At 36.5% G+C, this 9,619-nt stretch overlaps 1 long non-coding RNA gene across 2 annotated transcripts; it reads left to right on the plus strand.

The window, feature by feature from the left end:
- Nucleotides 1–259: 259 nt before the first annotated feature.
- Nucleotides 260–5,370, plus strand: LOC137658752 (uncharacterized). 2 transcript variants are annotated; one of them, XR_011047410.1, is made up of 4 exons: nucleotides 260–423; nucleotides 1,016–1,438; nucleotides 1,489–2,464; nucleotides 5,210–5,370. It is a non-coding gene; the product is annotated as an uncharacterized lncRNA (long non-coding RNA). The 2 variants fall into 2 exon arrangements; XR_011047409.1 differs by having other exon boundaries at nucleotides 1,016–2,464.
- Nucleotides 5,371–9,619: the final 4,249 nt, after the last annotated feature.

Below are 9,619 nucleotides of genomic sequence, written 5' to 3' on the forward strand. Positions count from 1 at the left end.
TTTTTTCACAAGACTTGCAGTGTTTTTCCTTACGCAATGGGAACTTCTTTTTAGGTGGGCGGTGGATTTATACTTGGAGTGTTTGTGTGGGATATCAATCTCTCTCTCTCTCTCTCTCTCTCTCTCTCTCTCGGAGAATCTTGAGGTTGAAAGCAAGTAGTTCTCTATAATGAGAATCTGTGGCCGAAAGCACGCCCCCCCCCCTCTCTCTCTCTCTCTCTCTCTCTCTCTCTCTCTCTCTCATATATAACTACCGGCCTGGCACAGGCTCCTATCTCTGGCATCTCACAGTCGGTGACTCTCAGTGGCTCCGCTGCGTCCAATCCGTTCAGACATGTCTTAGTCATGAGACTCGTCGTAGTTGATTACTGTTTTGTGCTGTGATCTTCACAGATGATCGAGGAAAAGAATTAATGATATATGGTATATATACTTCAGTGACTCTGGAATCAATTTTGATTTTAGGGGAAATTAGAAGAATTTCTCTATGCTTGTCGATATAGCCGGTGTGTTGAAATTATATTTAGGCTATGAACTGGATCAATGGTTTTGGACGTTGATGTTAGCATATATACATAGAATAAGATACATATTGATGTTGGATACATAATTGCGATAGATGTATCTTATTTATGCTGCTTTAAGATACTGGATCATGTGTTATTGTGATACATAAAGATATGGATATAACTTTGATGATTATGCTCATAGTTTTATCAGATGAAAATTACTTTGATTCGAAAATAAGGAGAGAGTAAGAGTGAGGGAGAGAGTGAGAGTACTGCTTTAAAGTCCTGATATCCCAGGGGGGAGGGGTCAAGTTCGACCATGACCCAAAAATTTTTTTTCCTTTCATTCCTGCAACCACCGAGGTTATGTATTAAAGCTGATGCTCATGCTCTCTCTCTCTCTCTCTCTCTCTCTCTCTCTCTCTCTCTGAGTGAATTGGATATTTTACATTTGTTTATAGGTTTCATGCAGAGCTGTAATCAATAATATGTAATTCTTTTTGCAGTTAATTAAGAAAAATAAAAATTCCTCAAATACTGTTATAAGGAACTTTACATGAACGTCGAGTTTACAGGGAAGTCATTGGAAAAGATATTCCCTATGTGTGAAAAACGTTCTAGTCAGCTGTGGAAAGTGTTGATGAAAATAGAATGCTTTTCTGCCACCAGCTTCGCAAGGTTAAAAGATTGACACTTTGAAAAGTTGATGAAATTGATCTTCAAAAATTTTGAAAGATTATCAAAAAAAAAGGGTTTGAGCTTCAAAAGAGTGACCCCTTTGAACGTTTATAAAGATTTTGAGCTTCACAAGTGATACATAGGAACATTTGTAAGTTTTTGAGGTTCAAAAGTGACTCATTGAAACTTTTGTAGAAGTTTTGAGTTTCAAAAGAGGATCCATTGGAACGTTACGTTGATAAAGGTTTTCAGCTTTGCAAATTGAACGATTGACACTTTAAAACCTTTATAAAAACATTAGGCTTCACAAGATTGAAAGGTTTGGCACTTTCACAAAGGTTATAAGTATCAAAATACACTTGGTGGTTCTATGGAAGCTTGAGAATCTTTTATCTTCAAGCTAGATGTTTTTGTGGTAAAGTGATGTGAATTTAGAATTGTCTCAAGTTCAAAGGACATCCTGTGATTTGATAAGAAAAAGGAAATAAACATTTAAAGCCTTTTCTTCACATTTTGCTCAATTGTCTGTGATTTTTGTTGAAACTTAGTCTGTTAAACAGACGAGAAATCTTTTGAAATTTTGAGATTCGTCGAGTACCTGAAACTATATGTTGTCAGTACCTGAACTTGTCTAAGAAGAGAATAGACTATTCAGTTGCAGGACGTCTAAAGGATTCTGCATGTCCACGGGAATGGTTTACGCGAAGGAATTGTATCCTTAGAGAATTGAAAAGATTTTGTAGGACATTGTCGACGTGAATAGTTCTACTTACGAAAGGATTCTGCATATTGAAGGACTGCTTTATATCCTTAGATCCATTACGATAATAGCAACCTACTTCATTCAGAAGGGACTCCGTATACCCAAAGTGCCTGCCTGTGTACCTGATTTAAGATTTTTTGGGACCGGATTGGAAGAGTCGAGAACTTAAAAGTTGAACTTGGCAGATTTAGCGTGATTGCAAGAGTTTATTCTTTTACTGTACCTGAATTCTTTCTATTGGAGGACTATTTTGTATTGTTTGTTGGAAGAATCTAGATTTTTTATTTCTGAAACTTCGAACATCTTGGATACCTTGAAAGACTTTACTAGGAAACAGATTTATAATTCTAGTTCACCATTGAAGAATAATAGTACCCAAGGATTTAAGTTTCCTTAATTTTATTAAAACTTCAAGGTTCAGTTCAAAGTCTTTTTATTTATTTGAACTTAACAAGTTAAGATGTTGCGTGACTTCAGTGATTGTGAAATTTTGGAAGTTGTTTCCTAACAAGAGGTAAGGAATTTCTCTCTCTCTCTCTCTCTCTCTCTCTCTCTCTCTCTCTCTCTCTCTCTCTCTCTCTCTCTCTCTCTCTCTCTCTCTCTCTCTCTCTCTCTCTCTCTCTCTCTCTCTCTCTCTCTCTCTCTCTCTCTCTCTTCATACATAAATGTTTCCCCCTTAAGATCAGTCTATGGTTTATTGTGGTTATCAATTACAGCGGATGTTATGATGAATTTTTCTTCTCTGGATGTTTTTGAAATGTCAGGAGAGTATGAGTTAAATGCTTTGATAAAGAGGGTTTTTACAATGTTCTAGTTAAGATTTGGATTCAAACTACAATATTTGTTTTGAACGAGTTAGTTTGGGAGGGTTTAGATTATTGTTTCAAACATTTGTAATATTATTTGTTGTTTAAACTTTTTGGGGGGTGGACCTTTTTTTTTTCTTTTTACTTTCTGCAAGCTAATGATTTGAAGGGACTTATGACAAATCCATTTCTCTCGCTTCGGGATTTAAAATAGTACCTTGTATGAAGTGCCTTTCTGAAGTGGGGATATCTTGGGGTGAATGGGTTTGCATATTGTCATGATTAGCAGAGCTCTACTAGTCAGAGGTACCCATACTAGGGCTGGTTAGCTGTGAGCGATTACACTAAAATCTCCCGTGATCACCAATCCGCACTGACCAATGTGGTGATTGAAATGGGCTAAATCCCAGACATGAATTAATATCTGAGGGCCTTTGTCCTGCAGTGTACTTGAAACTACTGCAGTTGATGTATGTATAAAGTAGAGGTGTTTTTGAATAGTAACAAATAGTTTACTACATTAACTGGTCTAGTACAGTATTATACTTTCTGCTGGTTCTGTTTCAACAAATAATATTACTATGTGAGCTTATGAAAAATGAAATGAGTTAGGATTTGTAAACGTTTAATAAACATTCAACATTACTAACCAAGGTCTGGTCTGTCACTTTACAATTTGATATTAACACAGAACGTATGCTACAAGGGTCTAAATGTTAGGCAGGGCAGCCGATCGGGACTATGATCTACCCCCAGAGCCAAAGCAAAGTCCTTCAAAAAGAAGGCAACTGTACTTTCAAATATGAAGAAAAGTAAGTCAATAATCTAAGATGGATTTTGAGGCACCAGTAGTAACATAAAATTTATATGTATAGTAAGTGCTTCAAAGGCATTTAGGTCCTAACTTTCTGACCTTTCCCATTGGGTACGTAACCAGGTACCCGGAGTCTTGCCAGCTTTGAGAATATGCCCAGCTTCCCTGTTGGGACTGGTTGCTCTGCCAACCTCTGTTAAAGGGTTGAATTGTTATGCAATTGACTGAAATAGATCTTATAAATAAACATGATTGTGTGCAGTGACTGCTAAGCCTGCCTCTCTCTCTCTCTCTCTCTCTCTCTCTCTCTCTCTCTCTGGTGTTGTGTAAACATTTGAGATAAAGATAGCCCACTGATCCAGAGACAATTGGCAGTCTCTCTCTCTCTCTCTCTCTCTCTCTCTCTCTCTCTCTCTCTCTCTTTTTCGTATATCACGTGTAAACATTTGAGATAAAGATAGCCCACTGACCCAGACAATTGGCAGGCACTCTCTCTCTCTCTCTCTCTCTCTCTCTCTCTCTCTCTCTCTCTCTCTCTCTCTCAGAGCAGGGTATATGTTAAACCACTTTTGAATAAGTGAATGGCAATTTTAGCTCTCTAAAACTCTTTCATTGCACACACTGAAGTATCTTATCAACTTCACCTACTGTAGATAATGTTACGGCTTGCCTAGTCTGTGTGTGCTCTCTCTGTGACTGTAATGTTGTTGTCCATCCATTGTTTGAAACACATTTAAAGTTCTTTTCTTTGATATAAAGGATTTAAGGTTTCCTTTGTCTGGTTTGGCGTGTCTAGTATTTATCGTAATTACTATTTAAGTAGTCCGTTATTATTTCTTGATTTGGTCCAGCACTTATCTTATGGATTTTGTTACAACATATTATTTTATCAGAATGGTCTTTATTGTGGTATCTACTTAAAGTAGAATCCTGCAGTTCACTTTATTTCATTAACTCTTGCTTGAGGTTACACTCGGGCACACTAATCTATCTTATTTATCTTCATTTTTTTAAATTTTTTTTAGTTTATATTGGAAATATTTAAATATTGTTACTGTTCTTAAAATATTTATTTTCATTGTTAACTTTCCTCACTGGGCTATTTCTCTTGTTGGAGTCCCTGGACTTATAGCATCCAGCTTTTCCAACGAGGGTTTTTAGCGAGTAATAATAATTGATAAATTTTCAGCTTTCGACTAAGCAAGCCAATTTATATGTTGAATTTAGTTTATGAATAAACCTTTTTCTTAATGAAAATCATTTCCTGTAGTGTAACAGAACAGAATAATTTTCCATAATTTTTAATTTTTAGTAAGTACAGGAGGTCTTCAACTTACAAACTTTATAGGTTCCAAGTTGATATTTGGTAAAATTTGGCGTAGGTTACTATAGTCAGGAAATAATCCTGTTTCATATAAAATGGATTTTAGATTATAGCAAATGTTGATTTGCTTACTGTATTAAATATAATAGTTTAGATATATTTCTTTATCTTGTTACAGTGTACAAACTCCTGATACAATATCTGGATTTGTTTGCAAGTCTGTAAGTTGATGAACTTTTGTATGGTAAAGGTGTTGTCATTTTCAGATGTGCTGTTGTCCCGACTCTTTCTTAAAGACCCATTCTTTCCTTGCAGTACTGAAACCAGTAGTATGAGTACGGCGGGCATCCGCCATTTCTCTGTTCACCTGGGCGCAGGACCGCGGGTGGTGGGTTTGATGCCCCCCATGCCGCCTACGTGTCTACTAGTGCAGAGGGCAGCGGCGTGGGGAAACCATCAGAGCCCCCTGTGGCCGACAATCGTTCGAAACCTGTGTCGGTAAGTGTCTGGTCTAAGAGTTTTCCCTTTGGGAAGGGAGTCATTTTGATATTTGGGGGAACGGTTACATTTGGTCATTGAATGTCCTTACCTGTTTCTTGCATAAGGCTGGATAGATATTCGTGAATCCAATCAATGTAGGGTTAATTGGAGTAAAGGTTTTAGTCTTTAAAAAGATTCAAATGGAAGTATTTTTATTACATTGATTATTACTAGCTATACTACATCCCTAGTTGGAAAAGCAAGGTACTACATGCTTTATGGCTCCAACAGGGAAAGTAGCCCAGTTAGTAAAATAAATAAGGAAATAAAACTATTATCAAAAGTATTGAATCAGAAATTTAGAATATTATTTGTTAGGTTTTAAAGTAGATCACTTTAGACTTATGACAGTTTCCTGTCCTGATAAGTAGTGTTATTTTAGTCAGATAATATAGTAAAGTAGTATTCTTGTAGACTACGTGGGATTCTCTCCCATCGTATTTCTATTTAAGATGTTTTTATTGATTTAGTTTTCTTGAATTAGAATAGCAGGTTTATGCCATTACTAAGTAGTATATGAAGTGCTTGAAATTTTTAAATCTGATTTAATGATATTTACCTTGAAATTGAGAATTGCTAACAGTTCAGTATACAGAGGGTCCTCAACTTAAATGTGATTAGGTCCCCAGAAGCTGTACGCAAGTCAAATTTTTTAAAATTTCAACTAGGGTAGGTTTCACCTAACTGGCATACTTACAATTTTAAGCTGAAAAAGTCAACAAATAGTCCAGTTTCATATGGCAAATGTCATGTTGCTTACTGCAATAAATTATAGATTTTTAATACATTACATTATTTCATTATGAACTTTGATACAATATCTGAGATCTATGATTTTGGTTCGATTTGTCTAATCTTGGGTAGTGCCATAGCCTCTGTACCATGGTCTTTCACTGTCTTGGGTTAGAGTTCTCTTGCTTGAGGGTACACTCGGGCGCACTATATTTCTCTTCCTCTTGTTTTGTTAGTTTTATTCTTTATATTGGAAATAATTATTTTAATGTTACTGTTCTTGAAATACCTTTTATTTTTCGTTGTTTCCCCTAACGGCATCTCTATGGGAAATGGCCTTGCAGGCACTATCTCAGGCCATATAGCCCAAATTTTATTATTAGTGTTTATATTTTTAGTAGGTGGCCTGAATAGTTTACTTACATACTAGGTCCACTGACATCTGTCAGGTGACTACAAATCTGCATAAAGACTTTATCACTGGACCCTTTGATAATTGATTTATCGTGGGCGTAATCCGTATGGTGGTTAGGATCCTCCCCTCTACCCCCATACCTATTTTAGTGTCGACCCTGAGTTTTAAAGGTAGCTCACAAGTGGCAGAGGCAAGGTACAGTGACATTGCCCCTAGAGACTGACCATATATACATATGATTAGCCCTCAAGCCCCCTCTCCTCTCAAGCTAGGACCAAGGAGTGCCAGGCAATGGATGTTGATGACTATACAGATAGACTTAAAGGCTACCCCAAACCCCCCATCCTTAGCTCACAAGGACGGTGAGGTTGGAGCGACCAAAGAAACTACCTTGTTTGATTGGGACTCGAACCCCAGTCTGGCGTTCACCAGTCTTGAGACATTACCACAACAAGAGGGGACTTTAGTCGAAGGATGAATTTCTATATCCTGGTGATTGTTTCAATGAAGCCTAAAATGTGAAGTCTTTTTCATGAGGAAAATCTTATGATCCATTTTCAAGATTTATTAAAAGATTTACTGTATGTAGATGTGGGCGGTGATTTGGTTATATTGGAGGAACGGCCACTTAAGCATATTATCAAGACTCCATAGTTGGGGATAAGCGTTGCCTGATGTGAAGCATTTTATGCATTAAAGCAATAGTGTTTATGATGTATTAATTCCCATATTAGTGTTCCCCAAACCCTTGTTCTCTAGGTCACAAGGATGGTAAGGTTGTAGACACTTCAAGCAGAGCATCAGGCAGGGAAGTTTCCAATAGGCTAAAACGTAGTGACTAAGGAGTCTATTAATGGGAAACTATTATTTTGGTACATTAATGATTTAATGAATTAAAACCTTCTCATAAAGTAAAAAGGTTTTTGTGAAGACAATTTTACGTGTATCTGGAATTGGCTTCAGAATTGGGAAACCTCAGTGGGTTACATTGCCTGATTATGTTCTTAGTCTTTGTTAGTTTTTATGCACTTTATAGTGAATATCAGTCTTGCATAATAGTATGGAGGTTTTTCTCAGCCAAATGCCTGTTTTAGGATTACTAGTGAAAAAAATTATAATGTAGCGGTAGGCGGAAAAAGACTACACTAGTTTGCTCATCAGCTATTATTATTATTGTTATTATTATTATTATTATTATTATTATTATTATTATTATTATTACTTGGAAAAGCAGGATGCCATAAGCCCAAGGGCTCCAACAGGGATAATAGTCCAGTGAGGAAGTGAAATAGGGAAACTAAAAGAGAAGTAATTAAAATTAAATATCTTAAGAGTTTTTCTCGTATATAAACTATAAAAACTAAAAAAAAAAAGTGGAAAAGAAATAATTGTGTGCGCCCGAGTGTACCCTCAAGCAAGAGAACTCTTAACCCAAGACAATGGAAGACCATAGTACAGAGGCTATGGCACTATCCAAGACCAAAGAACAATGGTTTGATTTTTGAGTGTCCTTCTCTTAGAAGAGCTGCTTCCATAGCGAGAGTCCCTTCTATCCTTACCAAGAGGAAAGCAGCCACTGAGAAATTTTGCAGTGCAGCAGTCAATGATTTTACTTGCGTGAAAGAGGACTCTGTAAATTCACAACAAACCTTAGTAGTTTGGTGCAAGTGACAATGTGGTTTTACTACTGGATAAGGAATGGATGTGAAAAATGTGATCCCTGTGACTTGATATTTTAGCCACTAGAAACTTTCTTACCATTTTATAGGATTTACTTAACTCAAGTAGCATGAGGGTCTATATCAAATATTGAATTAATGTACTGCTTATAGAAAGTGATTGATATTAGTTAAAACTCTGGTAATCCTGGCCATGGCATAATCTCTCAGGCTCATGACTTTTGGTCAGGGAGCAATGAAGTCTGTTAGCCTACTCACAGTATGTTGACTATTCATAACATAACTAACAAAGATACAAAGAAACAGTGGATTAGAAAGGTGAATAGGTTTTCTATATTGCACTTGGGGTTACGTGAATGGACAAAACCAAAGGCAGTCTTTTGATTATAGGAGGGTTAAAGATCATTAACTTTCCACCAGAAGTTTTTCTTTACTGCTCCTAAGTAAAATCCAGTTTCACCTGATTTTATAATTTAGGTAAAACCTCTTCACACAGCTGGAGTGCATTCCATCTCAAAATTGACTGGTCTGTTCTGTCAACAACCCGTCCCTTGGGTGGTCACCAGAAATTCAGGTGTCACACAGATCTAGAATTACATTAACAAGATGCTGCAGAAATTGCACTGAAGAGAATATATTCCCTCACAAGAAATGCAGAGCACAATTTCGACGAGCATTTAAAGCAATTCGACGTCGGTCATGGTCATCTTTTGTTTTTCAGTGAATAAAAGAACCCCACTGCTGTATAGAGGATAAGTTCACATTTTGAGCAAATATATTCGAAATCTTTCACCAGTGTTGAAAATTAATAATTAGTATATTACTAATCCAATTCACTAGCTGGTTATTCTGGGAATGTATCGCAAAAATCAGAAGACTCCCGGCTACTTTAATAGATGTTGAGAAGAAAAGATACTAGATAAAGACATAGTCTCCTATTTACAGAGTATTTGACTGCATTACTGTATCATCATGTAATGATGCAGCCCTTTGCCCTGACAAAATTCCTAATGCAGTGATGAAGCATGTATAGTATGTAATAGCACTAAATTTTTATAAGTATCATTAACAGACTATGGCAAGACCATAAGTTTCCCAACTGGTTTAGGAACTAGCTGTTATTTTAGCTTTATTAAACCTAGAAAGAACAGTTTTATGCAAGCTAATGACCAATTGCATTGACATATAGGTTATGTAAAATCATGGAAAAGATGGTTAATGCAAGGCATGTATTGATAATTGAAAAGAATATTTTATCACGAGTTCAGTGTGGGTTTTGAAGAATTCACTCGACAATGGATGCATTTATCAGTCTTAAGTCTTCAGTTTGCGAGTCATCTCCCTCTAAGAAACTTTCCT

This window comes from Palaemon carinicauda, chromosome 19, assembly GCF_036898095.1.
Source record: "Palaemon carinicauda isolate YSFRI2023 chromosome 19, ASM3689809v2, whole genome shotgun sequence".
NCBI lineage: Eukaryota > Metazoa > Arthropoda > Malacostraca > Decapoda > Palaemonidae > Palaemon > Palaemon carinicauda.